General features: G+C 49.2%; 3 non-coding genes and 9 pseudogenes across 3 annotated transcripts; all 12 read left to right on the top strand.

The window, feature by feature from the left end:
- Positions 1-5,853: 5,853 nt before the first annotated feature.
- LOC141269682 (5S ribosomal RNA) lies at positions 5,854-5,973 on the top strand (annotated as a pseudogene).
- Positions 5,974-6,894: 921 nt separating this feature from the next.
- Positions 6,895-7,013, top strand: LOC141266499 (5S ribosomal RNA). The gene has a single exon (XR_012320535.1). It is a non-coding gene; the product is annotated as a 5S ribosomal RNA (ribosomal RNA).
- A 621-nt stretch (positions 7,014-7,634) lies between these two features.
- Positions 7,635-7,754, top strand: LOC141267559 (5S ribosomal RNA; annotated as a pseudogene).
- A 941-nt stretch (positions 7,755-8,695) lies between these two features.
- On the top strand, positions 8,696-8,826 carry LOC141269520 (5S ribosomal RNA; annotated as a pseudogene).
- Positions 8,827-13,047: 4,221 nt separating this feature from the next.
- LOC141269901 (5S ribosomal RNA) lies at positions 13,048-13,166 on the top strand. The gene has a single exon (XR_012321551.1). It is a non-coding gene; the product is annotated as a 5S ribosomal RNA (ribosomal RNA).
- Positions 13,167-13,787: 621 nt separating this feature from the next.
- LOC141269247 (5S ribosomal RNA) lies at positions 13,788-13,907 on the top strand (annotated as a pseudogene).
- Positions 13,908-14,840: 933 nt separating this feature from the next.
- On the top strand, positions 14,841-14,959 carry LOC141268816 (5S ribosomal RNA; annotated as a pseudogene).
- A 6,637-nt stretch (positions 14,960-21,596) lies between these two features.
- Positions 21,597-21,716, top strand: LOC141269442 (5S ribosomal RNA; annotated as a pseudogene).
- Positions 21,717-22,657: 941 nt separating this feature from the next.
- Positions 22,658-22,776, top strand: LOC141268656 (5S ribosomal RNA; annotated as a pseudogene).
- A 606-nt stretch (positions 22,777-23,382) lies between these two features.
- On the top strand, positions 23,383-23,497 carry LOC141270332 (5S ribosomal RNA; annotated as a pseudogene).
- Positions 23,498-24,425: 928 nt separating this feature from the next.
- On the top strand, positions 24,426-24,544 carry LOC141268614 (5S ribosomal RNA). Its single transcript, XR_012321423.1, has one exon. It is a non-coding gene; the product is annotated as a 5S ribosomal RNA (ribosomal RNA).
- A 620-nt stretch (positions 24,545-25,164) lies between these two features.
- Positions 25,165-25,274, top strand: LOC141270348 (5S ribosomal RNA; annotated as a pseudogene).
- Positions 25,275-25,508: the final 234 nt, after the last annotated feature.

Below are 25,508 nucleotides of genomic sequence, written 5' to 3'. Positions count from 1 at the left end.
CCCCAAATACACCTCCAGGCTGTGTAAGGGCTATTTGACCAAGAAGGAGAGTGATGGGGTGCTAGGCCAGATGACCTGGCCTCCACAGTCACCAGACCTGAACCCAATCGAGATGGTTTGGGGTGAGCTGGACCGCAGAGTGAAGGCAAAAGGGCCAACAAGTGCTTAGCATCTCTGGGAACTCCTTCAAGATTGACGGAAGACCATTTCCGGTGACTACCTCTTGAAGCTCATCAAGAGAATGCCAAGAGTGTGCAAAGCAGTCATCAAAGCAAAAGGTGGCTACTTTGAAGAACCTAGAATATAAGACATATTTTCACTTGTTTCACACTTTTTTGTTAAGTATATAATTCCACATGTGTTAATTCATAGTTTTGATGCCCTCAGTGTGAATGTACAATTTTCATAGTCAAGAAAATACAGAAAAATCTTTAAATGAGAATGTGTGTCCAAACTTTTGGTCTGTACTGTATATATATATATTTAACCCAAAATTGTTGTATCCCAATTTATTAATGCGCATTGCCATATCAATTGAATATCTTTATATTTCTTTGAATATTCCCCAAGTACATATTATATAATATGAGAGTAAGTCACTGGAATTTCAGACACTTGAAAAAACTCTTGTCTTAGATTCTTTTTTCACTGGCTGCCCGGTCTTAAGTTACATCAGTTGAAAATAGAATAAATGGGATCCTATACTATTAGCTCAAAGTTCAAAGGCCGCAGCTGTCACACGTCATGCTGTAAAGCTACTTTAATTTGCACGAACACTTCATGCACAGAAAATATTAGCAACACAAAAGAATTAATAAGTATTACATATATATTATAGTTCAACTAGATATATTGTTATTATTTTAAAATGTTATACACTTAAAATCATGCAATTTTTTCACTTCCTGTGTGAATAAAGAAATAAATCCATTTTAGAGTTCTTTGATCAAATCCTGCTTTGGAATGAAAATTCTAAGGAAATATAAGAAAATAAAATTAAATATCAAATTCATACAGAAACAGAATTATTTAAATATCTTATACATATATTGGATGGTTCTAATGTAATTCAAAATATTGCTACTTAAATTTATATATATGAAGTTCTAATTTATTAATTAATATATATATATATATTTTATAAACGTATATATAAATACAATTATACGCAATCTCTACTTAGACAAGTGTATATATATATATATATATATATATATATATATATATATACAGTCATATGTAAAAGTTTGGGCACCCCTATTAATCTTAAGCTTAATGTTTTATAAAAATTGGTGTTTTTGCAACAGCTATTTCAGTTTGATATATGTAATAACTGTTGGACACAGTAATGTTTCTGCCTTGAAATGAGGTTTATTGTGCTAACAGAAAACGTGCAATCTGCATTCAAACAAAATTTGACCGGTGCATAAGTATGGGCACCCTTATCATTTTCTTGTTTTAAATACTCCTGCCTACTTTTTACTGACTTACTAAAGCACTTTTTTTGGTTTTGTAACCTCATTGAGCTTTGAACTTTATAGCCAGGTGTATGCAACCATGAGAAAAGCTACTTAAAGTGGCCACTTGCAAGTTGTTCTCCTGTTTGAATCTCCTCTGAAGAGTGGCATCATGGGCTCCTCAAAACAACTGTCAAATGATCTGAAAACAAAGATTATTCAACATAGTTGTTCAGGGGAAGGATACAAAAAGCTGTCTCAGAGATTTAACCTGTCAGTTTCCACTGTGAGGAACATAGTAAGGAAATGGAAGAACATAGGGACAGTTCTTGTTAAGGCCAGAAGTGTCAGGACAAGAAAAACATCAGAAAGGCAGAGAAGAAGAATGGTGAGATCAGTCAAGGACAATCCTCAGACCACCTCCAGAGAGCTGCAGCATCAACTTGCTGCAGATGGTGTCACTGTGCATCGGTCAACTATACAACGCACTTTGCACAAGGAGAAGCTGTATGGGAGAGTGATGCGAAAGAAGCCGTTTCTGCAAGTACGCACAAACAGAGTCGGCTGAGGTATGCAAAAGCACATTTGAAGAAGCCTATTTCTTTTTGGAAGAAGGTCCTGTGGACTGATGAAACCAAGATTGAGTTGTTTGGTCATACAAAAAGGCGTTAAGCATGGTGGCAAAAAAACACAGCATTCCAAGAAAAACACTTGCTACCCACAGTAAAATTTGGTGGAGGTTCCATCATGCTTTGGGGCTGTGTGGTCAATGCCGGCACTGGGAATCTTGTTAAAGTTGAGGGACGCATGGATTCCACTCAGTATCAGCAGATTCTTGGCAATAGTGTTCAAGAATCAGTGATAAAGTTGAAGTTACGCAGTGGATGGATCTTTCAGCAAGACAATGATCCAAAACACCGCTCCAAATCTACTCAGGCATTCATGCAGAGGAACAATTACAATGTTCTGGAATGGCCATCCCAGTCCCCAGACCTGAATATCATTGAACATCTGTGGGATCATTTGAAGAGGCTGTCCATGCTCGGCGACCATCAAACTTAACTGAACTGGAATTGTTTTGTAAAGAGGAATGGTCAAAAATACCTTCATCCAGGATCCAGGAACTCATTAAAAGCTACAGGAAGCGACTAGAGGCTGTTATTCTTGCAAAAGGAGGATCTACTAAATATTAATGTCACTTTTCTGGTGAGGTGCCCATACTTATGCACCTGTCAAATTTTGTTTGAATGCAGATTGCACATTTTCTGTTAGTACAATAAACCTCATTTCAAGGCAGAAACATTACTGTATCCAACAGTTATTACATATATCAAACTGAAATAGCTGTTGCTAAAACACCAATTTTTATAAAACATTAAGCTTAAGATTAATAGGGGTGCCCAAACTTTTTCATATGACTGTATATATATATATGAACTATTAGAAACTATGTAACTACAATTTTACTGTATAAGATTATAAATAAATATTGAGACATTGTATTACATTTTGATACAACATTATAATTACAGTTTTTCCTTAGCCGCTCCCTAAACCAAATCTTCTGTCTCTCTCAAATATCTCCAGGAACGCCCTATCTAGGAAAGACAGTTTTCTATCCTTCAAAACCTCAGAGAACTGCCTGTTCTTCTGTCCACATTCCATGACGTCACTGTGAGTTGGTCGTCTCACCTGTCTCTGTCCATCAGTTTCAGCCATTTTCCTTTTTAGAGAATCACAGTTCTGACTGAGAATTAACTCATTCTGTGGAGAGATGGATCTTTGCACTGGCTGATATGGCTTATAACATATATGAAATCTTCTGCGTATTTGATAGAGTTCACTATGGGGATGACTCAGTCTAGGAGAGTTTGATATTGGCTTTTGGTAAGATTTTACCTTTCCTGGTTTTATAAATTTAGCTTGATTTATTTTCTTTTCACGATTCTCATGTTTTCTAACAAAATCCAGCATCTGCGCACATTCAAATAATGAATTTTTTTGTGATGCCATAACTTGGGAAACTGAATTTAGGAATTTGAATTTTTGTACAAAAGTTGTTATCATATGTTGTACTTTTCCATTTTTGATGAGAGCTTTGTACAACCGTTCAAATATGGACATGAATGTATATGTACATTCCTTCCTATCAATCCTTAGTTTCTGCAGATCTTCTATGTTGGGAAAATTCTTTGTGACACAATAAATCAAATATCTTAATCTGTCCGAATCATTTTCCCATCCATTAGGAGAATCATTTTCACAGGGCATTAAATGTAAACGTCTGGACAATGTCACAGGAATCCATATTTTAAATAATTGATTCCTCTCCTCATTGGATAAATCAAACTTATCAGAGAAGCTCTCAAATGTCTCTGAATTTCTACAGGCATGGATTTTGACATCATATTTTGGCATGATTTTGTATAATTTTAGCAAATTTTTCCTCATTTTAATTTGGAGTTGAGCCTGGGTAATTCCAGAATTCTCTGATATTTTTAGTGGCTCTTGTACGTCCGTTCCTCCTACGTCACTCACGTCTCCTCCCACATCACCTAGTATATCGGTTTCTCGTATGTCAGTCATGTATCCTCCCATGTCAGGTTTCTGTATGTCCGTCTCTTGGTCAGACCCAAGGTCACCTTCAGTTACAGACACGTATCTTACTTCTTGTTCATTTTCCACATTACAGTCAGAATCAGTATCACCGTCTGACAATTCTACACTATTTTCCTGCTTAGAAATCTCTAACACAAGACTATGAAAAAAATCTACCAAATGTAGAATATTTCTCAATTTCTGTTTGTCTCTATTTACCAATTTAGAAGTTAACTGTAAATTTTGCAATTCACATTCTTTGTATAAACTGAGCCACAAAACTTCTATGTCATCTCCTACATTAACTTTGAAATTAATATTACTTTGTTTAGCAAAAGAAGAAATTATATCCATATTTTGCTTACCTTAAGATTCCTTGGCTTCTCTTTATCAGCACGTCCTGTCTTCAGTTCGTCTGATTCTTTTCCTGTGTGATTCTGATCCTTGTTAGTACCTCTGCTTGTTGTCTTTCCTCAGTCTGTAGGTCCTTTCTGCTTCTCGTGACAAACTAGTGAATTTACTGACACGTGAACAACAGCTGTTCAGCTCGTCAGGACTCCCCCCTTGTTCACGGAAGAAATTCACTTACTTAATTTAAAAAACAAAAAAACAGGACTGGCTGGCTCACCATTGTAAAATAATACTCTTCCTGTATTATTTTTTTCTACTGAGGACTTCTCAAAGTATCAATATCACGATATTCTTATAAAAAAATGTATCTATTTATTCTTGGATTGTCCATTAAAAAGAATCAGATTGCAGCAGGTACATACAATAATTAGTTATAAAGTAATTGTCCATTTGTCCATAATTAGCTTAATTGTTGAGATTCACCCATCTTTCCTTGGATCCTGGCTGGTAAATCATGTCTTTGTCCAGCATGTGTCCAGGCCTACATGTCATCTGCTTCTCAGCATGAAGATTCTGTGTCTTGTGGGGTGGGCAGAGCAAGAGAGCCCCCCCTTTCTGTACCATGGGATTTTATAGCCAGTCGTATGGCACACCTGTTCTACATATTGTAGTGAACCAAAAATACACACACAAATAGCGCATGTCAACTAGACACGATGGCTGAGGCATAGAACTCAGAAAAATGATTATCGATTAACATTCCAAATGAATTTCCATAATTAACCATTTAACAGAGACCGCCTGGGAATGCCAGGTGCTGTAGGCTTTTGCTTTTTCCTTCCTTCCACCAGCAGGGGGCACTCTCTTCTGTGCCTTTTTTCCATTCCCTTTCACAAGTGCACACATTCATTCTCTTTTCTTTTTTTCATTTGCTTTCTCTCTTGCGCTATTTCATCTCTGCAAAATACCAGCATCCTTCTGATCACCGTGGGCCTCCAGCATTGTTGCTTCTTTACTTTTAATACTAGGCTCCTTTTCACCAAGACCAGCGTCTCCCGCGTGGCTGGAGACAACCACCGGTAACCCTAAGCAGAAGACCTTTGCAGGCAACACGACCCTCCCCCCTGAAGAGCAGCTCAAAGTCACTGGCAACCATCTCACCCTCTTCCTTCATTCACCCCTGGACGTCTCGCTCCGCCCCCAAGTTACGGGTCCAGCTTGCTCTTTCTGTCACATTACTGCGATGAAGGGTTTAGCCTGCAGGAGACCCTGCGCCGAGACATTTTTGAAGACACCTGATGCGGCGGGTGAATCACTGCTAAACAAACCACACCTGTAGGGACAGCACAGCCTTTGCATGGACCCTTCGGAGCCCGCCCCGTCACGGCCAGATTGCTCGCCACCAAGCGATCCTGAGAAATGCTGGCCGGGCGATAGATCAAGCAGCGTCTACTGGCCATACCACCTTGGATACGCCCGATCTTGTCTGATCTCAAAAGCAAAGCAGGGCTGGGCTCAGACAGTACTTGGATGGGAGACCTCCTGGGAACACCAGGTGCTGTAAACCATTTTGATGACGTTTTGCCCTACTGCCCAGCTCGGCTAGCATGGAACGGCGACTTGCCGGACACCGACCTTAAGTAACTTAGATGATGGAAGCCCCAAGTCCTCTAAGCAAGTTGGCAGCTAAGTACGCTACCACGCAGGCCTGACACCGAGCTCCTTGCCACGGCTAGGAGTGCCTATTGACACCGCAGCTCGCCGTGTGGAAATGATGGCGTTAAAAGCACCCGGGGCCGTGAAGGGGCCAGGATTACAGCAGGTGCCCAGGGAAGGTTTTGGATGCCGGCCGCCTAGCGAGGGCCAGCAGAAGTAACATGTTTCTCTGCAAAGAAGCTTGTGTAACCAAGCCAGATGGCTGACAAAGAGCTAACCTCAGTGCAAGTAAGGCAAGGAAGGAATTGGGGAGGGGGGGGTGATTCCTGCTAGGGCCCTGAAATCATAAAACAGGCAGGAGAGTCTGACGCATGGTGACGGAGAGGTTGTAGGGGCAGATAGGGGGTGTTGTCACGTGCGAGCACGTGTGCATGCTGGCTTATGTGTGAGAGTGCGCTTCCTAGGTGTGGCGCGCTGCAGACAGTCAAAGGGATTGTTCCCTTTCATTAAAAGTTAATCCCCGGCTGCAGGCTATTAGAAAGCAACTAACCGCGCTCTACTCACCCTACCCGGGTCTACCGGTGAGTCTCGCCTCTGCTCCCGGCCTGTGGCATTGGCCGCAAAGCTGACGTTCCGTCGACAGTGCTGCAGCCGATCAGTGAGCTCAGCGGCTCTGAGTGGGGCCTTCTGTCTACAAGACCTTTTAAGGAAGCCAGCAAAAAAATTGAAGAGAAGGGAAAGCACAAAAGGACCTGGTCTTGCTGAGCACTGGAAAGGGCAGCCGGCAGCCAGAATTCAAAGTAGAAAAGCAGCAAGTGAGAAGCTTGTCATTGCTTACTGCCACACCACCCTGAACACGCTTGATCTCGTCTGATCTCAGAAGCTAAGCAGAGTTGGGCCTGGTTAGTACTTGGATGGGAGACCGCCTGGGAATACCAGGTGCTGTAGGCTTTTGCTTGTTCCTTCCTTCCACCAGCAGGGGGCACTCTCTTCTATGCCTTTTTTCCATTCGCTTTCACAAGTGCACACATTCATTCTCTTTTCTTTTTTTCATTTGCTTTCTCTCTTGCGCTATTTCATCTCTGCAAAATACCAGCATCCTTCTGAGCACTGTGGGCCTCCAGCATTGTTGCTTATTTACTTTTAATACTAGGCTACTTTTCACCAGGACCAGCGTCTCCCGGGTAGCTGGAGGCAACAACCGGTAACCCCAAGCAGAAGACCTTTGCAGGCAACACGACCCTCCCCCCTGAAGAGCAGCTCAAAGTCACTGGCAACCATCTCACCCTCTTCCTTCATTCACCCCTGGACGTCTCGCTCCGCCCCCAAGTTACGGGTCCAGCTTGCTCTTTCTGTCACATTACCGCGATGAAGGGTTTAGCCTGCAGGAGACCCTGCGCCGAGCCATTTTTGAAGACACCTGATGCGGCGGGTAAATCACTGCTAAACAAACCACAAGTGTAGTGACGGCACAGCCTTTGCATGGACCCTTCGGAGCCCGCCCCGTCACGGCCAGATTGCTCGCCACCAAGCAGTCCTGAGAAAGGCTGGCCGGGCGATGGATCGAGCAGCGTCTACTGGCCATACCACCTTGGATGCGCCTGATCTCGTCTGATCTCGGAAGGAAAGCAGGGCTGGGCTCGAACAGTACTTGGATGGGATACCTCCTGGGAATACCAGGTGCTGTAGACCATTTTGATGACGTTTTGCCCTACTGCCCAGCTCGGCTAGCATGGAACGGCGCCTTGCCGGACACCGACCTTAAGTAACTTAGATGATGGAAGCCCCAAGGCCTCTGAGCCAGTTGGCAGCTAAGTACGCTACCCCGCCGCCTTCACGCAGGCCTGACACCGAGCTCCTTGCCACGGCTAGGAGTGCTTATTGACTCCGCAGATCGCCATGTGGAAATGATGGCGTTAAAAGCACCCGGGGACGTGAAGGGGCCAGGCTTTCAGCAGGTGCCCAGGGAAGGTTTTGGATGCCGGCCGCCTAGCGAGGGCCGGCAGTAGTAACATGTTTCTCTGCAAAGAAGCTTGTGTAACCAAGCCAGACGGCTGACAAAGAGCTAACCTCAGTGCAAGGAAGGCAAGGAAGGTGCGGAAGGAATTGGGGAGGGGGGGGTGATTCCTGCTAGGGCCCTGAAATCATAAAACAGGCAGGAGAGTCTGACGCATGGTGACGGAGAGGTTGTAGGGGCAGATAGGGGGTGTTGTCACGTGCGAGCACGTGTGCATGCTGGCTTGTGTGTGAGAGTGCGCTTCCTAGGTGTGGCGCGCTGCAGACAGTCAAAGGGATTGTTCCCTTTCATTAAAATTTAATCCCCGGCTGCAGGCTATTAGAAAGCAACTAACCGCGCTCTACTCACCCTACCCGGGTCTACCGGTGAGTCTCGCCTCTGCTCCCGGCCTGTGGCATTGGTCGTGAAGCCGACGTTCCGTCGACAGCGCTGCAGCCGATCAGTGAGCTCAGCGGCTCTGAGTGGGGTCTTCTGTCTACAAGACCTTTTAAGGAAGCCAGCAAAAAAATTGAAGAGAAGGGAAAGCACAAAAGGACCTGGTCTTGCTGAGCACTGGAAAGGGCAGCCGGCAGCCAGACTTTAAAGTAGAAAAGCAGCAAGTGAGAGGCTTGTCTCTGCCTTTGGCCACACCAACCTGAACATGCCCCTGAACATGCCCAATCTCGTCTGATCTCGGAAGCTAAGCAGATTTGGGCCTGGTTAGTACTTGGATGGGAGACCTTCTGGGAACACCGGGTGCTGTAGACTATTTTGATGACGTTTTGCCCTACTGCCCAGCTCGGCTAGCATGGAACGGCGCCTTGCCGGACACCGACCTTAATTAACACTAGAACTACTGATGGAGTCATTTTGACTCCTTTCGTTTTTATTTCTCTTCTGTGACTACATTTTTCAGAATTCCAGCTTGAAACTCGGTGACTTTTCCTCAAATATGATGTGAAAAAAGATTTTGTGAGAATAAATAGTTTTGGTGAAAAATTTGCGCGTTTTTTTCAAAATTTACCAAGAACTATTGAAGGGAGTCATTTTGACTCCCTACTATATTTTGAGGTCCTTTTGTCACTAAATGTTGCTATAAAGTTTTGTGCATAATTTTTTCACTGTCTTATTTACCCTGATGTTCATATAGATGTAGTTCAATTTACATGTCAACTTTTCACATTTTCCTTGTGTTTTACCTGCTTGTATTACTGTGTAATGCTGAACAAAATAGCTTGTTTACTCTAGGCTCTTATCTTATGCTAATGAAGGGTGGTGTTTTTCTAAGGTCCTAGCAGGAGACAGTATTCTGGATAGTAACTTTACTTTCAGTTCAGCTGAAGAGACAAAGAGAACAGACGCAGACATACGAGCTCTGAAGACTCATACAGGTATGAATTGTTATGAAATAGTTTAGCTGTCTGTCAACTGATTCAGCCCACCTACTTTTGAAGGTGGCAGAACAGTTATTATTTCTTTTAGTTTTCATTTCATTTCTATTTTTCAGCAGGGAACTATATAGAATTATGGAATTTGTGAGGAATATGGAGAGAAGACGTTTGATAAAGCCTCAGGATATTCTGGCTACTTTGCAATCCATACCGGAGGATGAATCAGAATCCGAATTGCAGGAACATGTACTTGATTCTGACAGTGATGAAGATTTCATTCCTCAGAACATATCAAGTGAATCTGAAGACTCAGAAGGAACAAATCCAGAAGGTAAGTAGTTATGTGTATTTATTTGTTCTTCCACACACTGAGTTAGGGCCTGTGCACACTAGCAGAATTCTGGCTGAATAGCCATCTGGATATTCTTGCCGCAATACAGGCCGTACCTGCCCGCTCATGCCTGAAGCTCCGCTCCGAACCCCGGGCTGGAGCCGCTGTCAGGGACAGAGCAGCGCTTGCTTACGCGCGAGCACGGCTCCGTCCCAGACAGCGGCTCCAGCCCGGGGTTCGGAGCGGAGCTTCAGGTATGAAACTCCGCTCTGTACCTGAGCGGGCAGGTACGGGCCGGATTGTGGTGAGAATATCCGGTCGGATATTCCGCCGCTAATCCAGCCAGTGTGCACGGACCCTTACAATACAAAAATTCTAAATATTCATCAACTTTTTTACAGATATTCCAAGCACATCAACTGGAGATCGGGCTCATGCAGTTATGTTGCCTCGTGACCATCCTCCTTGTCGTGGACAGAAAAAATCAGCAAAACGTCCCAGAAATGAAAGAACAACAGATAACGATGGCGGCGAAGGTAATGCAACAACAAACACCAGAGAAGGCGAATCTGAAGAAATACTAGTTTCAGCGGATGGTATTCAATGGAAACCTGTTGAAATTGGAGAACACTTGCCTGGTAGGCGTGACAGCCAAAATATTCTTCGAGAAGCACCTGGCCCTACAGGATACGCCAGAAGAAATATCATTATCGATAGTCCTTTGAGCGCATGGCGTTTATTTTTTGATTCATATATATTGACACATATAAAGAACTGTACGCTTGCAGAAGCATGCAGGAACAATAATTTACAGTTTACTCTATCTGATGAGGAGCTAGATGCATTCATTGCGATATTCTATGCTCGTGGAATATCTGGCACGAACCGTCACTCGATTAGCAGTATTTGGTGTAATGACTGGGGAATACCGTTTTGCAAAGCGACAATGTCTAGGGACCGCTTTGTTGAAATTATGAGGTTTCTCAGATTTGATGAGAAATCTACTCGATCGGAGAGACTGCAAACGGACAAGTTTGCTCTATTTTCTACTGTGTGGGACAGGTTTATTGAAAATTGTATTGCGTGTTACAAACCTGGCCCATACATAACGGTGGATGAGCAACTTTTCCCAAGCAAAACTAGGTGTCCATTCACGCAGTACATGCCTTCCAAACCAGATAAATATGGCCACAAATATTGGCTAGCTGTTGATAAGAGGAGCAAATATCTGGCAAATGGCTTCCCTTATCTAGGCAAAGATGACACACGCCGTGCTGAGGACCGTTTAGCTGACCATGTGGTAATGAAGTTATTGGACCCGTTTTTGAAAAAAGGTCGCAATGTTACAACCGATAATTATTTTACTTCAGTAAAATTAGCTAAACAGCTAAAAAGCAAAGGAACAACCATCGTGGGAACACTGAACAAGATAAGGCGAGAAGTGCCTAAAGAAATAAAATCCATGAAAGAGGAATTGTACAACACTAAAGTGTTTAGAAATGAAGACAATTTTACACTTACAGTAGATCAAGGAAAGCCCAACAAAAATGTTGTCATTTTGAGTTCCGTCCATCCAGATGTTGTTGTTGCGTCTGATTCCGCTAAAAAAACTCCAGAAACGGTAAAGTTTTACAATGAAACAAAATATGGAGTAGATGTAGTGGATCAGATGGCACGAAAATATACCACACGAACATGCACAAGGAGATGGCCTGTTCATGCATTTGAAAATGCCTTAGACTTTGCGGGTATAAATGCATGGATAATATTCAAGGAGATTACCCACCAAAAAATGTCACGCAAGGCATTTTTGCAAACGCTTGTGAGAGAGTTGAGTGGTCCTTATGTCACAGATAGGGAAAAGGGTTCCACGTCCCAAGTTTCTACATGCTCAGAAGTGATGGTTCAAACAAAATTTTGCCAGATCAAAGAAAAGTGCAAGAAAAATAGATCTGTCGGAAATTGTAAGACTTGTGGTAAGTCTTTGTGTGGGCAATGTACTGCCATAAATCAAAGGCAATGCCTAAAATGCGAAACACCAAATGTTTAGAAGGTGAATTCTGCGCCATATTTTCATTTTTATGCTCCTCCACCTACATTTTCTCTGCTTTTTGTTCTTCAGTTGTTGTTTATATGTGTGCACTTGAATAAAAAAAAATGTTTGAAAAACGTCTATTATAATTATTGTTATTTTCTGTAGAAAAATAAGAAAAGCAGAAAAAAAACAATCAAAAGCATTACTGTTGGATCTCACAATAATAATACATTACAAAAAATATAATTATTATTAAATAACCACAAATGAAACTCTAAAAATAAACGAAAACAAGCAAGGAGTCAAAATGACTACTTTCAGTAGTTCTAGGCGGGGTCACGAGTCCAGTAGTCCTAGTGTTAAGTAACTTAGATGATGGAAGCCCCAAGGCCTCTGAGCCAGTTGGCAGCTAAGTACGCTACCCCGCCGCCCTTCACGCAGGCCTGACACAGAGCTCCTTGCCACGGCTAGGAGTGCTTATTGACTCCGCAGCTCGACGTGTGGAAATGATGGCGTTAAAAGCACCCGGGGCCGTGAAAGGGTCAGGCTTTCAGCAGGTGCCCAGGGAAGGTTTTGGATGCCGGCCGCCTAGCGAGGGCCAGCAGAAGTAACATGTTTCTCTGCAAAGAAGCTTGTGTAACCAAGCCAGACGGCTGACAAAGAGCTAACCTCAGTGCAAGGAAGGCAAGGAAGGCAAGGAAGGAATTGGGGAGGGGAGGGGGATTCCTGCTAGGGCCCTGAAATCATAAAACAGGCAGGAGAGTCTGACGTATGGTGACGGAGAGGTTGTAGGGGCAGATAGGGGGTGTTGTCACGTGCGAGCACGTGTGCATGCTGGCTTGTGTGTGAGAGTGCGCTTCCTAGGTGTGGCGCGCTGCAGACAGTCAAAGAGATTGTTCCCTTTCATTAAAAGTTAATACCCGGCTGCAGGCTATTAGAAAGCAACTAACCGCGCTCTACTCAACCTACCCGGGTCTACCGGTGAGTCTCGCCTCTGCTCCCGGCCTGTGGCATTGGCCGTGAAGCTGACGTTCCGTCGACAGCGCTGCAGCCGATCAGTGAGCTCAGTGGCTCTGAGTGGGGCATCCTGTCTACAAGACCTTTTAAGGAAGCCAGCAAAAAAATTGAAGAGAAGGGAAAGCACAAAAGGACCTGGTCTTGCTGAACAATGGAAAGGGAATCTGGCAGCCAGACTTCAAAGTAGAAAAGCAGCAAGTGAGAGGCTCATCTCCGCCTATGGCCACACCACCCTGAACACGCCTGATCTCGTCTGATCTCAGAAGCTAAGCAGGGTTGGGCCTGGTTAGTACTTGGATGAGAGACCACCTGGGAATACCAGGTGCTGTAGGCTTTTTCTTTTTCCTTCCTTCCACCAGCAGGGGGCACTCTCTTCTATGCCTTTTTTCCATTCCCTTTCACAAGTGCACACATTCATTCTCTTTTCTTTTTTTCATTTGCTTTCTCTCTTGCGCTATTTTATCTCTGCAAAATACCAACATCCTTCTGATCACTGTGGGCCTCCAGCATTGTTGCTTCTTTACTTTTAATACTAGGCTCCTTTTCACCAGGACCAGCGTCTCCCGTGTGGCTGAGGGCAACAAACGGTAACCCCAAGCAGAAGACCTTTGCAGGCAACACGACCCTTCCCCCTGAAGAGCAGCTCAAAGTCACTGGCAACCATCTCACCCTCTTCCTTCATTCACCCCTGGACGTCTCGCTCCGCCCCCAAGTTACAGGTCCAGCTTGCTCTTTCTGTCACATTACCGCGATGAAGGGTTTAGCCTGCAGGAGACCCTGCGCCGAGACATTTTTGAAGACACCTGATGCGGCGGGTGAATCACTACTAAACAAACCACACCTGTAGGGACGGCACAGCCTTTGCATGGACCCTTCAGAGCCCGCCCCGTAACGGCCAGATTGCTCGCCATCAAGCGATCCTGAGAAAGGCTGGCCGGGCGATGGATCGAGCAGCGTCCACTGGCCATACCACCTTGGATACGTGCGATCTCGTCTGATCTCGGAAGCAAAGCAGCGCTGGGCTTGGACAGTACTTGGATGGGAGACCTCCTGGGAGCACCAGGTGCTGTAGACCATTTTGATGACATTTTGCCCTACTGCCCAGCTCGGCTAGCATGGAACGGCGCCTTGCCGGACACCGACCTTAAGTAACTTAGATGATGGAAGCCCCAAGGCCTCTGAGCCAGTTGGCAGCTAAGTACGCTACCACGCAGGCCTGACACCGAGCTCCTTGCCACGGCTAGGAGTGCCTATTGACACCGCAGCTCGCCGTGTGGAAATGATGGCGTTAAAAGCACCCGGGGCCGTGAAGGGGCCGTGAAGGGGCCAGGCTTACAGCAGGTGCCCAGGGAAGGTTTTGGATGCCGGCCGCCTAGCGAGGGCCAGCACAAGTAAGATGTTTCTCTGCAAAGAAGCTTGTGTAACCAACCCAGACGGCTGACAAAGAGCTAACCTCAGTGCAAGGAAGGTGCGGAAGGAATTGGGGTGCGTGGGGGTGATTCCTGCTAGGGCCCTGAAATCATAAAACAGGCAGGAGGGTCTGACGCATGGTGACGTAGAGGTTGTAGGGGCAGATAGGGGGTGTTGTCACGTGCGAGCACGTGTGCATGCTGGCTTGTGTGTGAGAGTGCGCTTCCTAGGTGTGGCGCGCTGCAGACAGTCAAAGGGATTGTTCCCGTTCATTAAAAGTTAATCCCCGGCTGCAGGCTATTAGAAAGCAACTAACCACGCTCTACTCACCCTACCCGGGTCTACCGGTGAGTCTCGCCTCTGCTCCCGGTCTGTGGCATTGGCCGTGAAGCTGACGTTCCGTCGACAGCGCTGCAGCCGATCAGTGAGCTCAGCGGCTCTGAGTGGGGCCTTTTGTCTACAAGACCTTTTAAGGAAGCCAGCAAAAAAATTGAAGAGAAGGGAAAGCACAAAAAGACCTGGTCTTGCTGAGCACTGGAAAGGGCAGCCGGCAGCCAGACTTCAAAGTAGAAAAGCAGCAAGTGAGAGCCTTCTCTCTGCTTACGGCCACACCACCCTGAACACGCTCGATCTCATCTGATCTCAGAAACTAAGCAGGGTTGGGTCTGGTTAAAACTTGGGTGGGAGACCGCCTGAGAATACCAGGTGCTGTAGGCTTTTGCTTTTTCCTTCCTTCCACCAGCAGGGGGCACTCTCTTCTATGCCTTTTTTCCATTCCCTTTCACAAGTGCACACATTCATTCTCTTTTCTTTTTTTCATTTGCTTTCTCTCTTGCGCTATTTCATCTCTGCAAAATGCCAGCATCCTTCTGATCACCGTGGGCCTCCAGCATTGTTGCTTATTTACTTTTAATACTAGGCTCCTTTTCACCAGGACCAGCGTCTCCCGGGTGGCTGGAGGCAACAACCGGTAACCCCAAGCAGAAGACTTTTGCAGGCAACACGACCCTCCCCCCTGAAGAGCAGCTCAAAGTGACTGGCAACCATCTCACCCTCTTCCTTCATTCACCCCTGGACGTCTCGCTCCGCACCCAAGTTTCGGGTCCAGCTTGCTCTTTCTGTCACATTACCGTGATGAAGGGTTTAGCCTGCAGGAGATCCTGCGCCGAGACATTTTTGAAGACACCTGATGCGGCGGGTGAATCACTGCTAAACAAACCACACCTGTAGGGACGGCACAGACTTTGCATGGACCCTTCGGAGCCCACCCCGTCACGGCCAGATTGCTCGCTTTTATGCACACGCCGGGACTGACTGGCGTGTGCGGGAGTAGTGGTTCCACTGGACCATGAACCGGAGAGTGCCTGGAGGGGCGTGACTAAGTATCTGGCCGATCCGACCAAGGTGGCACGACGGCATACGACGCCAGTGCACCAAGGAGAAACCGGGCAGAGGGACCAGGTGCTACTCCAGGTCAAACTCCGGACACGGGGGTTGACCCACACAGGGATTACTGGAACAGGCAGGTTAGGCTGGCACAGACTGGTGGATATAAGCGAACACGGCAGGTATGCAGACGGGTGGATACAGGCGAGTATGCAGGCGGGGAGGTACTGGCCGAAAGGACGGGCTGGAGCACAGAGAGGAAAAGACCCAGTACAGACTGGGTCACAGAAACAGAACCGCAGATGCGGTAGCCAAACACAGCAGAGAGGGAATGCCCAAAGCGGTGGGCAAGAGCAGAGCAGGACGGGACTGCCGGAGCAGCGAGCGCAAGCAGAGCAGGACAGGACTGCCGGAGCAGCGAGCAGATGCAGAGCAGGACGGGACTGCCGGAGCAGCGAGCAGAAGCTGAGCAGGACAGGAAACCGCAGAGCGGTAAACAAGGCAGGAGCAGAGCGGAAACCGCAGAGCGGTAAACAAGGCAGAAGCAGAGCGGAAACCGCAGAGCGGCTAAGTAGGCAGGAGCAGAGCGGAAACCGCAGAGCGGCAAACAAGGCAGGAGCAGAGCAGAAACCGCAGAGCGGCAAACAAGGCAGGAGCAGGGCAGAAACCGCAGGAGCGGCAAGCAAGGCAAGAGCAGGGCAGAAGCCGCAAGAGAGGCAAGCTAAGCAGGAGCAGAGCGGAAACCGCAGAGCGGTAAACAAGGCAGGAGCAGAGCGGAAACCGCACAGCGGTAAACAAGGCAGGAGCAGAGCGGAAACCGCAGAGCGGTAAACAAGGCAGGAGCAGAGCGGAAACCGCAGAGCGGCAAACAAAGCAGAGCAGGGGGGACAGGGCTCTGTTCACACGGAACAGACAGGAAGAGAAAGACAGAGCCATATACCCACAGGGTACTTGCAGTGAAGTAGCGAGTGGACCACAAACTCACAAACGGGAGTACAGAGACAACAAGCAGGAGTTAGGTACGAGTTCAGACTCTGCAGAAAAAGGAAGGGAACGGACATAGAGGCAAAACAGGTAAAGGATAGGAGAGAGTTCAGACTGGAACTGAGTGTACGGAGGAGACCGACACTGCAGCGGGATACAGGAGCGGGTCTGGGAATACGGCCCCCAGAGAGGCGGGACGAACAGGCAAGGAGCGTGTTCAGACAGGACAGACAAGATACAGGAGCGGGTCTAGGTAATCGGCCCCTAGAAGGCGGGAGGAACAGGCTAGGAGAGTGTTCAGACAGGACTGGAAATACAGCCTCCAGGAGAGGCAGCAGGCAAGAGTACACAGACAGGACTCAGTTCAGACACGGGAACTGATACCGCAAGGCAGGAGACATAGACAGGACTCAGTTCAGACACGGGAACTGATACCGCAAGGCAGGAGACAAAGACAGGACTCAGTTCAGACACGGGAACTGACACCGCAAGGCAGGAGACATAGACAGGACTCAGTTCAGACACGGGAACTGATACCGCAAGGCAGGAGACAAAGAACGGGACCTGGCACCTTCAGAGTGCAAGCACACACTGAATGAAACACTATGCTCAGGCAGGGATAGATGGGAGCAGCTGAGCTATATACCAGGTGACAGACAGCAATAGGCTGAGGACGCACAAGGGGTGTGACCCACAGCAGGTACAAAAAGCAGGAAGTGATCGGGCGCCGCCCTTAAGCAGCAGAAACAGACACAAACAGACAGCATGGAGGGAAGCCAGAGAGACATTCTGGACAGGAGATCAAGTGCGCGCTCTTGCACAGTGGGAGATGGACCACTATGCAAGGACGCCGCCAGTTATGTTACAGTACCCCCCCCCCTTACGACCCCTCTTCTTCAGGCCTGCCAGAATCTCCCGCAGGGAATTTGAGGGCCAATTCTTCCCTTCGAAGAGATCACTTCCACTGTCCACCGGAAAAACTGGTCTCCTCTGGGTAGCTAGGATGCTACCTCCCATCCAGCCACCCTTAGCAACAGACGAAATGGGTGGAGTACCAGGAACAGCACACAAGGAAGTCTCACTCCACATACTTTCAGGTGGCATCCCAGAGGGTACAGAAGACAACTGGAAGTCCTCCACCGGTTTGGAGGGGGACAGAGACTTGGGGGTAATCTCTGCTTCGAGGTACATCTTGTCAAGCTCACAGGAAGAAATAGACGGGTTATCAGGTACAGGATGAGGAAAAGTCACTGCCTCTTTGTTATCTGGTGGTACCCCGGAGGATTCAGGAAACAACTGGAGGTCCTCCGCCGGGTCAGAAGAGTGCAGAGGCTCAGAGAAAACATCTGCTTCAGAGTACACAAGGTCGGACTCACTGGACGAAGCAGGCGAGGTATTGGGTACCGAGTATAGGAAAGTCTCTGTCCATTCACCACCAGGTGGCACCCCGAAGGGTTCAGGAGACAACTGGCGGTCCTCCGCCTGGTCAGAGCGGTGTAGAGACTCACGGGTAACCTCTGCTTCAGAGTACACTAGGTCGGACTCACTGGATGAAGCAAGCGAGGTATCAGATCCAGGATATAGGAAAGTCTCTGTCCATTCACCACCAGGTGGCACCCCGAATGGTTCTGGAGACAACTGGAGGTCCTCTGCCTGGTCAGAGGGGTGTAGAGACTCATGGTTAACCTCTGCTTCGGAGTACACTAGGTAGGACTCACTGGACGAAGCGAGCGAGGCATCAGGTACAGAGTATAGGAGAGTCTCTGTCCTTTCGCTACCAGGTAGCACCCCGAAGGGTTCAGGAGACAACTGGAGGTCCTCCGCCTGGTCGGAGGGGTGTAGAGACTCGGGGGTAACTACCACTTTGGGGTTCCCATTGTCAGGCTCACAGGACGAAGCGTACAAAGTATCGAGTACCGGGTGTAGAGAAGTCTCTCTCCATTTGTCATCGAGTGGTATCCCGGAGGATTCAGGAGGCAACAGGGGGTCCTCCACCAGGTTGTAGAGGTGCACAGACTCTGAGGTAACCACAGCTTTGGAGCATCCTTGGACATGCACACCAGTTAAAGTGGGTGAAGCATCTGATGCCGGGTGCAGGAAGTTCTCCTGTGTGGAGTCTGGATGGGCAGAAGTCTCTTCGGGCAGGAGAACTGGTGCACTACCCACGCACATTACCCGTTGGGGCTTCTCCGGGATACAGGGAGATGAAGCTTCAGTAGGGACTTCAAGGTTGGGGTCAGGAGGTCTCAGGGAGGACAGACCCTGGCGTGACGGCTTGCCTCTACGTCTAGCACGTCTGGACTGCCTCTTGAGGTTGGGAGAAGTATTCCGGAAAGCGTAGTCACCCTGTGAGGATTCTGGGTGGGCAGTAGTCTCATTGGGCTGGAGGACTATTGCGCTACCCACACACATTACCCGTCGGGGCTGCTCAGGGATATTGGGAAGTGAAGCTTCAGCAGGGGCTTCAGGGTTAGGGTCCTCGAAGACCACACGAAAGGCCACCAGGAAGGCCTGCAGGTCAAGGACGACAGGATCCCATGCTTCCTATAGGGGGGTGACCCATTTCAAGGCATCACCCGCTAGGTAGTCAATCATAAAGGCCACTTTAGCCCAATCGGAAGGAAAATAGAGAGGGTAGGCCTTAAAGTGTAGCATGCATTGCTCCACAAATGCACGACACTGTCTTGGATCCCCATAGTAACGTGGCGGATCCGCAGGAACGAAAGCTGATAGATCCATCTGGACGGTGCGTAATTCGCCTGGAACTCAGCTAAGGGAAAAAAAAATGTATCTATTTATTTTTAATGCATGTATTCACTAGAAAACGTCTCAGAGAGCGAAGGCCGTGGGGCTCAACGGGAACCATGGCCTGAGCATGCTGTTATGCACACGCCCGGACTGACTGGCGTGTGCGGGAGTAGTGGTTCCACTGGACCATGAACCGGAGAGTGCCTGGAGGGGCGTGACTAAGTATCTGGCCGATCCGACCAAGGTGGCACGACGGCATACGACGCCAGTGCCCCAAGGAGAAACCGGGCAGAGGGACCAGGTGCTACTCCAGGTCAAACTCCGGACACGGGGGTTGACCCACACAGGGATTACTGGAACAGGCAGGTTAGGCTGGCACAGACTGGTGGATATAAGCGAACACGGCAGGTATGCAGACGGGTGGATACAGGCGAGTATGCAGGCGGGGAGGTACTGGCCGAAAGGACGGGCTGGAGCACAGGGAGGACAAGACCCAGTACAGACTGGGTCACAGAAACAGAACCGCAGATGCGGTAGCCAAACACAGCAGAGAGGGAATGCCCGAAGCGGTGGGCAAGAGCAGAGCAGGACGGGACTGCCGGAGCAGCGAGCGCAGGCAGAGCAGGACAGGACTGCCGGAGCAGCGAGCAGATGCAGAGCAGGACGGGACTGTCAGAGCAGCGAGCAGAAGCAGAGCAGGACAGGACTGCCGGAGCAGCGAGCAGATGCAGAGCAGAAACTGCAGGAGCGGCAAGCAAGGCAAGAGCAGAGTGGAAACCGCAAGAGCGGCAAGCTAAGCAGGAGCAGAGCGGAAACTGCAGAGCGGTAAACAAGGCAGGAGCAGAGCGGAAACCGCAGAGCGGTAAACAAGGCAGGAGCAGAGCGGAAACGGCAGAGCGGCTAGGTAGGCAGGAGCAGAGCGGAAACCGCAGAGCGGCTAAGTATGCAGGAGCAGAGCGGAAACCGCAGAGCGGCAAACAAGGCAGGAGCAGAGCAGAAACCGCAGGAACGGCAAGCAAGGCAAGAGCAGGGCAGAAACCGCAAGAGCGGCAAGCTAAGCAGGAGCAGAGCGGAAACCGCAGAGCGGTAAACAAGGCAGGAGCAGAGCGGAAACCGCAGAGCGGTAAACAAGGAATTAGCAGAGCGGAAACCGCAGAGCGGTAAACAAGGCAGGAGCAGAGCGGAAACCGCAGAGCGGCAAACAAAGCAGAGCAGGGGGGACAGGGCTCTGTTCACACGGAACAGACAGGAAGAGAAAGGCAGAGCCAGATACCCACAGGGTACTTGCAGTGAAGTAGCGAGTGGACCACAAACTCACAAACGGGAGTACAGAGACAACAAGCAGGAGTTAGGTACGAGTTCAGACTCTGCAGAAAAAGGAAGGGAACGGACATAGAGGCAAAACAGGTAAAGGATAGGAGAGGGTTCAGACTGGAACTGAGTGTAGGGAGGAGACCGACACTGCAGCGGGATACAGGAGCGGGTCTGGGAATACGGCCCCCAGAGAGGCGGGACGAACAGGCAAGGAGCGTGTTCAGACAGGACAGACAAGATACAGGAGCGGGTCTAGGTAATCGGCCCCTAGAAGGCGGGAGGAACAGGCTAGGAGCGTGTTCAGACAGGACTGGAAATACAGCCTCCAGGAGAGGCAGCAGGCAAGAGTACACAGACAGGACTCAGTTCAGACACGGGAACTGATACCGCAAGGCAGGAGACATAGACAGGACTCAGTTCAGACACGGGAACTGATACCGCAAGGCAGGAGACAAAGACAGGACTCAGTTCAGACACGGGAACTGATACCGCAAGGCAGGAAACATAGACAGGACTCAGTTCAGACACGGGAACTGATACCGCAAGGCAGGAGACAAAGAACGGGACCTGGCACTTTCAGAGTGCAAGCACACACTGAATGAAACACTATGCTCAGGCAGGGATAGATGGGAGCAGCTGAGATATATACCAGGTGACAGACAGCAATAGGCTGAGGACGCACAAGGGGTGTGACCCACAGCAGGTACAAAAAGCAGGAAGTGATCGGGCGCCGCCCTTAAGCAGCAGAAACAGACACAAACAGACAGCATGGAGGGAAGCCAGAGAGACATTCTGGACAGGAGATCAAGTGCGCGCTCTTGCACAGTGGGAGATGGACCACTATGCAAGGACGCCGCCAGGTATGTTACACTCGCCACCAAGCGATCCTGAGAAAGGCTGGCCGGGCGATGGATCAAGCAGCGTCTACTGGCAATACCACCTTGGATACGCCCATTCTCGTCTGATCTCGGAAGCAAAGCAGGGCTGGGCTCAGACAGTACTTGGATGGGAGACCTCCTGGGAACACCGGGTGCTGTAGACCATTTTGATAACGTTTTGCCCTACTGCCCAGCTCGGCTAGCATGGAACGGCGCCTTGCCGGACACCGACCTTAAGTAACTTAGATGATGGAAGCCCCAAGGCCTCTGAGCCAGTTGGCAGCTAAGTACGCTACCCCGCCGCCTTCACGCAGGCCTGACACCGAGCTCCTTGTCACGGCTAGGAGTGCTTATTGACTCCGCAGCTCGCCGTGTGGAAATGATGGCATTAAAAGCACCCGGGGCCGTGAAGGGGCCAGGCTTTCAGCAGGTGCCCAGGGAAGGTTTTGGATGCCGGCCGCCTAGCGAGGGCCAGCAGAAGTAACATGTATCTCTGCAAAGAAGCTTGTGTAACCAAGCCAGACGGCTGACAAAGAGCTAACCTCAGTGCAAGGAAGGTGCAGAAGGTGCGGAAGGAATTGGGGAGGGGGGGGTGATTCCTGATAGGGCCCTGAAATCATAAAACAGGCAGGAGAGTCTGACGCATGGTGACGGAGAGGTTGTAGGGGTAGATAGGGGGTGTTGTCACGTGCGAGCACGTGTGCATGCTGGCTTGTGTGTGAGCGTGCGCTTCCTAGGTGTGGCGCGCTGCAGACAGTCAAAGGGATTGTTCCCTTTCATTAAAAGTTAATCCCCGGCTGCAGGCTATTAGAAAGCAACTAAGCGCGCTCTACTCACCCTACCCGAGTCTACCGTTGAGTCTCGCCTCTGTTCCCGGCCTGTGGCATTGGCCGTGAAGCTGACGTTCCGTCGACAGCGCTGCAGCCGATCAGTGAGCTCAGCGACTCTGAGTGGGGCGTTCTGTCTACAAGACCTTTTAAGAAAGCCAGCAAAAAAATTGAAGAGAAGGGAAAGCACAAAAGGACCTGGTCTTGCTGAGCACTGGAAAGGGCAGCCAGCAGCCAGACGTCAAAGTAGAAAAGCAGCCAGTGTGAGACCTGTCTCTGCCTACGTCTGCACTGCCCTGAACACGCCTGATCTCATCTGATCTTGGAAGCTAAAAAGGGTTGGGCCTGGTTAGTACTTGGGTGGGAGACTGCCTGGGAATACCAGGTGCTGTAGGCTTTTGCTTTTTCCTTCCTTCCACCAGCAGGGGGCACTCTCTTCTATGCCTTTTTTCCATTCCCTTTCACAAGTGCACACATTCATTCTCCTTTCTTTTTTTCATTTGCTTTCTCTCTTGCGCTATTTCATCTCTGCAAAATACCAGCATCCTTCTGATCACCGTGGGCCTCCAGCATTGTTGCTTCTTTACTTTTAATACTATGACCAGCGTCTCCCGCGTGGCTGGAGGCAACCACCGGTAACCCCAAGCAGAAGACATTTGCAGGCAACACGACCCTCCCCCCTGAAGAGCAGCTCAAAGTCACTGGCAACCATCTCACCCTCTTCCTTCATTCACCCCTGGACGTCTCGCTCCGCCCCCAAGTTATGGATCCAGCTTGCTCTTTCTGTCACATTACCGCGATGAAGGGTTTACCCTGCAGGAGACCCTGCGCCGAGACATTTTTGAAGACACCTGATGCGGCGGGTGAATCACTGCTAAACAAACCACACCTGTAGGGACGGCACAGCCTTTGCATGGACCCTTCGGAGCAAGCCCCGTCACGGCCAGATTGCTCGCCACCAAGCGATCCTGAGAAAGGCTGGCCGGGCAATGGATCAAGCAGCGTCTACTGGCCATACCACCTTGGATATGCCCAATCTCTTCTGATTTCGGAAGCAGGGCTGGGCTCGGACAGTACTTGGATGGGAGACCTCCTGGGAACACCGGGTGCTGTAGACCATTTTGATGACGTTTTGCCCTGCTGCCCAGCTCGGCTAGCATGGAATGGCGCCTTGCCGGACACCGACCTTAAGTAACTTAAATGATGGAAGCCCCAAGGCCTCTGAGCCAGTTGGCAGCTAAGTACGCTACCACACATGCCTGACACCGAGCTCTTTGCCACGGCTAGGAGTGCTTATTGACTCCGCAGCTCGCCATGTGGAAATGATGGCGTTAAAAGCACCCGGGGCCGTGAAGGGGCCAGGCTTTCAGCAGGTGCCCAGGGAAGGTTTTGGATGCCGGCCGCCTAGCGAGGGCTAGCAGAAGTAACATGTTTCTCTGCAAAGAAGCTTGTGTAACCAAGCCAGACGGCTGACAAAGTGATAACCTCAGTGCAAGGAAGGTGCGGAAGGAATTGGGTAGTGGGGGGGGGGGGTGATTCCTACTACGGCCCTGAAATCATAAAACAGGCAGGAGAGTCTGACGCATGGTGACGGAGAGGTTGTAGGGGAAGATAGGGGGTGTTGTCACATGCGAGCACGTGTGCATGCTGGCTTGTGTGTGAGAGTGCGCTTCCTAGGTGTGGCGCACTGCAGACAGTCAAAGGGATTGTTCCCTTTCATTAAAAGTTAATCCCCGACTGCAGGCTATTAGAAAGCAACTAACCGCGCTCTACTCAACCCTACCCGGGTCTACCGGTGAGTCTCGCCTCTGCTCCCGGCCTGTGGCATTGGCCGTGAAGCTGACGTTCCGTCGACAGCGCTGCAGCCGATCAGTGAGCTCAGCGGCTCTGAGTGGGGCCTTCTGTCTACAAGACCTTTTAAGGAAGCCAGCAAAAAAATTAAAGAGAAGGGAAAGCACAAAAGGACCTGGTCTTGCTGAGCACTGGAAAGGGCAGCCAGCAGCCAGACGTCAAAGTAGAAAAGCAGCAAGTGAGAGACTTGTCTCCGCCTACGGCCAAACCACCCTGAACACGCCCAATCTCGTCTGATCTTGAAAGCTAAGCAGGGTTGGGCCTGGTTAGTACTTGGATGGGAGACCACCTGGGAATACCAGGTGCTGTAGGCTTTTGCTTTTTCCTTCCTTCCACCAGCAGGGGGCACTCTCTTCTATGCCTTTTTTCCATTCCCTTTCACAAGTGCACACATTCATTCTCTTTTCTTTTTTTCATTTGCTTTCTCTCTTGCGCTATTTCATCTCTGCAAAATACCAGCATCCTTCTGATCACCGTGGGCCTCCAGCATTGTTGCTTATTTACTTTTAATACTAGGCTCCTTTTCACCAGGACCAGCGTCTCCCGGGTGGCTGGAGGCAACAACCGGTAACCCCAAGCAGAAGACTTTTGCAGGCAACACGACCCTCCCCCATGAAGAGCAGCTCAAAGTCACTGGCAACCATCTCACCCTCTTCCTTCATTCACCCTGGACGTCTCGCTCCGCCACCAAGTTACGGGTCCAGCTTGCTCTTTCTGTCACATTACCGCGATGAAGGGTTTAGCCTGCAGGAGACCCTGCACTGAGACATTTTTGAAGACACCTGATGCGGCGGGTGAATCACTGCTAAACAAACCACACCTGTCGGGACGGCACAGACTTTGCATGGACCCTTCGGAGCCCGCACCGTCACGGCCAGATTGCTCGCCATCAAGCGATCCTGAGAAAGGCTGGCCGGGCAATGGATCGAGCAGCGTCTACTGGCCATACCACCTTGGATATGCCCGATCTTGGAATCAAAGCAGGGCTGGGCTTGGACAGTACTTTGATGGGAGACCTCCTGGGAACACTGGGTGCTGTAGACCATTTTGATGACGTTTTGCCATACTGCCCAGCTCGGCTAGCATGGAACGGCGCCTTGCCGGACACTGACCTTAAGCAACTTAGATGATGGAAGCCCCAAGGCCTCTGAGCCAGTTGGCAGCTAAGTACGCCACCACGCAGGCTTGACACCGAGCTCCTTGTCACGGCTAGGAGTGCTTATTGACTCCGCAGCTCGCCGGGTGGAAATGATGGCGTTAAAAGCACCCGGGGCCGTG

Source organism: Phyllobates terribilis, unplaced genomic scaffold (assembly GCF_046119375.1).
Source record: "Phyllobates terribilis strain yellow unplaced genomic scaffold, ASM4611937v1 Scaffold_4__5_contigs__length_816908805, whole genome shotgun sequence".
NCBI classification, from domain to species: Eukaryota; Metazoa; Chordata; class Amphibia; order Anura; family Dendrobatidae; genus Phyllobates; species Phyllobates terribilis.
This window is presented reverse-complemented; position numbering and strand designations above follow the sequence as displayed.